The sequence below is a fragment of the Zalophus californianus genome, chromosome X (genome assembly GCF_009762305.2).
Source record: "Zalophus californianus isolate mZalCal1 chromosome X, mZalCal1.pri.v2, whole genome shotgun sequence".
Lineage (NCBI taxonomy): Eukaryota > Metazoa > Chordata > Mammalia > Carnivora > Otariidae > Zalophus > Zalophus californianus.
The window spans coordinates 128,165,696-128,171,330 of NC_045612.1; positions in this window are offsets into that span (position 1 = coordinate 128,165,696).

Here is a 5,635-nt window from a genome sequence, read left to right on the forward strand (position 1 = left end):
ATCAAGACTGCTGTCAGGGTTGAGTGTCTTGCTTGCCATTTCTGTTTGGCTCTTACATCCATCCACTGTGTTGGCTGCAACATGTCACATAAAACACACAAGCCCATTTCCCACAGGCATGATTGCAACAGGTCCCAAACCCCAGCGTCATCGCTCTGTCACCACTCGATGACATCCATGGTAAGTCAGGGCTGAGCATATTGTGAAGTTGAAGCTTTCAGCTTTTTTATTTTCCCCCAAAACAACCACACAAAAAAATGCCTGACTTTTTTTGGACGCAATGATTTATCACTTAAAATGTTTCTTTTTTTCTTTATTAGTCTTTAAAAACACAGAGCACGGATGGCGTATTACGAAGCAAAGGGTTTTGTGTTTACCTTAAAAGATAACTTTGGAAGGATTTTAAAGATAATAAAGGTCAGACATTAGCAACCTCTTTGTGTAGAGGACCAGACAGGAGATATTTGGGGTTTTCCAGGCGAGAAAGTCTTTGTTGCAACTCACCAGTGCTACTCTTTCAGGGAAGTAGCCGTGGACAATGTGTCAATCTATGCGCCTGACTGTGTGCCAATAAAACTTTATTTACAAAAGGCCAGGCACCACAGTTTGCAGATGCCCACTTTGGTGGGTGTGGCACTACATCACACAAATTCCCATCCTCTTGCTATAGGATAGAAATGCTTACTCTCTGACCCACTGGGAGCACTGACCACTGCAGACTCCAAGCTGAACGTCCCCAAACCAGGAGCTTCCCCGGGCCTGAGGGATCTGCCTCAAGGGAGGTCTCACCCCTCCTGTGGGGTGGGGGAAGCCTGCTTCCCCTCACTGGCGCCATGCCTGGCTCCCTGCTCCCAGCCCAGCAGCCCTACTACCGTGCCCTATCCTACCAAGATACCCAGAGCTTCCAGTCTCTACTCAGAGGGAAGTCCTACCACAGAGAAAAATGCATTTGCCTTTGGATTTTACCAACTTGTTTTTTTTTTTTCCCCTATTTCTAGACCACAAGATAGGGACTTTGTATTCTCCCATTTATTAGCGAGGTTAAAGTTTTGAAGTGATAATGCATTTTCCCCGGAAGCTTGGAGGCCCATGAGAGGCAGGGGGTGAGCAATGTCAGGGCAATGGGCCAGGCCACTGTTGCTCCCCAGGGCCCTGAGCTCATTTGAGGTCAATGAAGATGGATTTTGCTCCATTGATCTTCACTACAAGGCGGTCTGGCCCCAGGGCACATCCAGCAGATTGTGACATCCTTGTACTAATCTGTGAGCTGAGTCCCTGCTCCCAGTTCTGCTTCCCTGTTATCCTCATCCCCTTGCTGCCCCTTACCCACTCCGTCCCCCAAGCAGGGGAGGGAAGGAAGCAGGGAAGGCCTTCTCTTAAGCAGGTTTAAAGGGCAGAACAAGAGAAGCAGACCTCACTTACTGACCTCACTAATCACCACCTCCTGTCATTCGTGGTGAACCATGGAAACTGCAACCCATACATTCAACAAAGGCTCCACCATGGCTCCCAAGGGCTCTAGTGAAATTGGGATTTGGGTGCTCTGAGCCCTTGGTCAGTGGGCTGGGCTGGGGTGAGGCAGAATCCCAGAGTTCATGGTCTCTGGCTGGATGCAGCTTTGTCTACCTACCCCAGTGTGTCTTACTACTACTTTCTGCATCAGTTAGGGTCTCCAAAGAAACAGAACCAATAGGAAAGATAGATAGATAGATGATAGATGGATAGATAGATACTGAGAGAGACACAGAGAGATTTATTTTAAAGAATTGGTTCATGATTGTGAAAATTGGCAAATCCAAGATATGCAAGGTAGACCAGCCATCTGGAGACCCAGGGAAGAAATGATGCTATAATTTGACTTAAGTTAAGTCCATCTGCTGGCAGAATTCTTTCTTCCCTGGGGGCCTTAGTCTTTTCCTCTCAAGGCCACCAACTGGAGGCCCACCTACATTACGGAAAATCATCTGCTTTACTGAAAGTCTACTGATTTAAATGTTAACCTCCTGTAAAAAACATCTTTACAGCCACATCTAGACTAGGGTTAGATCAAAAAATAAAAATTAAAAAAAATCTTGGTGGCACAACCTAGCCAGTTTGACACATAAAATTCACCATCACACTTTCTTTGTGTGCCCTGGGGTAAAAGAAATATTGCACTGCATTGCAGACTGCTTGGGACTTCAGACTTGAAAAAAACCTTATTTCCTCCAAAATATGAACATGAAATTGCAAAACTCAAATTAGCAAGCATTTGCTTAAATTTCTATAAAATGTTGAAGTATGTTCACTGCAACTAATTATTATTCCATTTACAACAGTCACACACATCCACACATGTAAATATGTGTTACTGTGTGTATATATATATACATAGACATAAATATGTACATATACACAGGTATACATAAGTCATGTATATATGATTTAAATTGTATACCCCCCAAAATAAGTCCATTTTACAACTGCTGGTACCAGTAAATATGACCTTATTTTGAAATAGGGTCTTCGTAGATATAATTAGTTAAGGATTGAGATGAAGTCCATTGTACTAGGGTGGGCCCTAAGGTGTCCAAGGACAAGTCTCCTTTCAAGAGACAGAAGAGGAGAGACAGACATAGAGGAGAAGCCACAGAAGACAGAGGCAGAGATGGGAGCCATAAGCCCGGGAATATGCCTAGAGCTCCCAGAAGCTGGAAGAGACAGGGAGGACCCTCCCCTGGAGCCTCTGGAGGGAACGCCCTTCCCCGCCTGGATCTCAGTGGCCCTGCCCCGCCTGGATCTCAGTCTTCTGGTCTGCAGAGCTGGGAAGGTAATTCCTATGATTATAAGTCCCCAGTTTGTGGTAATTTCTTATGGCCACCATTGGTAACATATACATTAGGTAGGTTGTGTGTGTGTGTTACATTGGGTAAGGCAGTATTTTAAGTAACTCATGGTGGGGCATTTCCAGGAGAAGAGAGGCTTCTGGTGTGGTTAGGAACCCACAGACCCAGATTTGCGTCCCCAGCTCTGCCATTGACCAGCCCAGTGGACGTGAGGAAGTTGCCCCTCGGGAAAGTGGAAAATACCTATGTCTAGGGCCCTAACAGGGTTGAATGAAGTAAAGATTCATTTCGAGGACCACAATGAGTTCAACTGGAAGAGGTCGAAGGGGTGTCAGATTAGATACTGGACCAAGAAATTGAAATCGTCCTGTGGATAATGGAGAGAAACCGACACATTTTTTTCTTCCATATTTTATTATTTTTATTTATTTTTTTTACTGAAGCATAAGTAACCAACATGTTTTCAAAGAAGGGAACGACAGGATCAAATCCGTGTTTCAGAAAACACATCTTGCAGGCGCCTGGGTGGCTCAGTCGGTTAGGCGACTGCCTTCGGCTCAGGTCATGATCCTGGAGTCCCGGGATCGAGTCCCGCATCAGGCTCCCTGCTCGGCGGGGAGTCTGCTTCTCCCTCTGACCCTCCCCCCTCTCATGTGCTCTCTCTCATTCTTTCTATCAAATAAATAAATAAAATCTTAAAAAAAAAAAAAAGAAAACACATCTTGCTTTTTCCTCTTTGGCCCCTATCCCTTTCTGTCAGAGAAGGAAGGAAAGGTCATTGATGTCAACAGGTGATGGTCAATGGTTTTCTAAAATGGTACATTCACTTTGGCATATACTCATCAATTCCGGCATTTTCAGGTGTGGAGACTCAAAAATGTTATGTTCACAAAGCTACTTAGGAACAACCAAAGCCACTCTATTGAGTAAAATGTCTAAAGTGGTGATCTCTTTACTCATTTCAACAGACTTCTCACACACTTGAGAAATGGTATTTGTGTTCCCGATCTTGCAACTTTCGGAAGAGAGCTCTGTGCATCCAGATGTTCGGACCATCCCCACTTCATGGTCCCTGCTGCTCCAATCTACCTTTGCTTCACCTTTACTTTTGTCTCATAGCCACTGTTTTCTTAAATTGCCCTTGATCCCAACACAGAGCAGTGCCCTGGTAACGCTTTTTTGTTTTCCGCTGTCAGGACTGAAGAATGTTCTCCAACCAGACACCAGACATACCTAATATCCTCAGGGGCTTGGGTTTCGCGTGACTGGGTATTTTGTTTGCTTTAAACACACACACCTCTCTTTCTGCTCACTGTTGTCATTAGAAGGACAGTTCCTGAAGCCATCCCTGTCTCCAAATAAAGGCTTGCTTCTTGCTTGTGTTTACATTTTCATTGTTACCCAATATTACCTATTTTCAAGAAAATCATATGACATTCTCTTTAAAGACAGCTAGCATCTAATTTTGCCAGTAGACGTTGAGAAACTTTTGGGAAAGCATTGAACAAAACTGCTTTTGGGGAGAACAGCAGAGATGTTTTATATATGCTGACAACTCTGGGTTCCTCTGAGGACTTTTCTGCCTGTCTTACTGTTTCCAAGGAGAGGGTTTCATTTCTGCGATGAAACAAAATAACTGGATATCTCCGAACAGAAATGTAGTCTGCTTCTGTCTCTTCACAGGGCCCTAAAATTTACTGAAATTGTCTATCTCCACTCTTGGTTTCCTTAGATAAATAAATTTCATCTTCTTTGGGGGAAATTGTCATTTTATTTGCAACATGACATAAAGCATGACTCATAGGTTTACATTTCAAAAATGAAATCGATAGCCTTATAACAGTGTAAGATGTTTTCCCATTTACTTAGTTCAATGTCCTTTAAATGTGGGCTTCACAGGGAAATTTGGTCATAGGGTTTGAGACTTTCTGAGGATATTATTTTGTCCAAATCCTGAACCTTTGTGGCTGCACATTACAGAGAAATTAAAAAAGTGCACAGGCCAGCACTAAGTTAGGACTGAGTCCATTTGAGCTAGAATAAGGTGGAAGAAATTTACTATGGGATATATATTTTTATCACGATTAGCCATTAGCATGTGATTTATAATATTTTCAGTTAGCATCATGTCCAATTAGCATAATATTTTTCAATTAGTGTAATGTCCAACCAACATATTTTTTTAAGATTTTATTTTTAAGTAATCTCTATACCCAACTTGGGGCTCAAACTCACAACCCCAAGATCAAGAGTTATATCCTCCACCAACGGAGCCAGCCAGGCACCCCACCAATCAGCATAATATTTTTAAGATTCATCCACATTATGTGAATATTCTGTTGTGTGAATATAGCATATTTGTTTATCTCTTCACCCATTGATGGACATTTGGACCATTTCTACCATTTGGTTATTGTGAGTATATATCTAGTCCTGCCATAAACATCTGTGTACAGGTTTTGGTTGAAAACTATCAGCTTCAGTTTCCAATACTTTGGGGTATATGCCCTGGAGTGGAATTGCCAAGTCATATGGTAATTCGATGCTTAACTTTTGGAGAAACTCCCACACTTTTTTCCCCCCCCGATGTAGCTGTATTGTTTTACCTTTGTACCAGCAACATATGAAGATTCCCATTTCTTTGTGTCCTCACCCATACATGTGGTTATATGTCTTTTTAATCAAACCCATGCTGCTGTAGTGTGAACTGGTGACTCATTGTGGGTTTTACCTACGTTTCCCTGATGACTAAAGATGTCGAACACTTTTTCGAATGCTTACTGGCTTTTTTTTTTTTTTTTTTGGCCTGG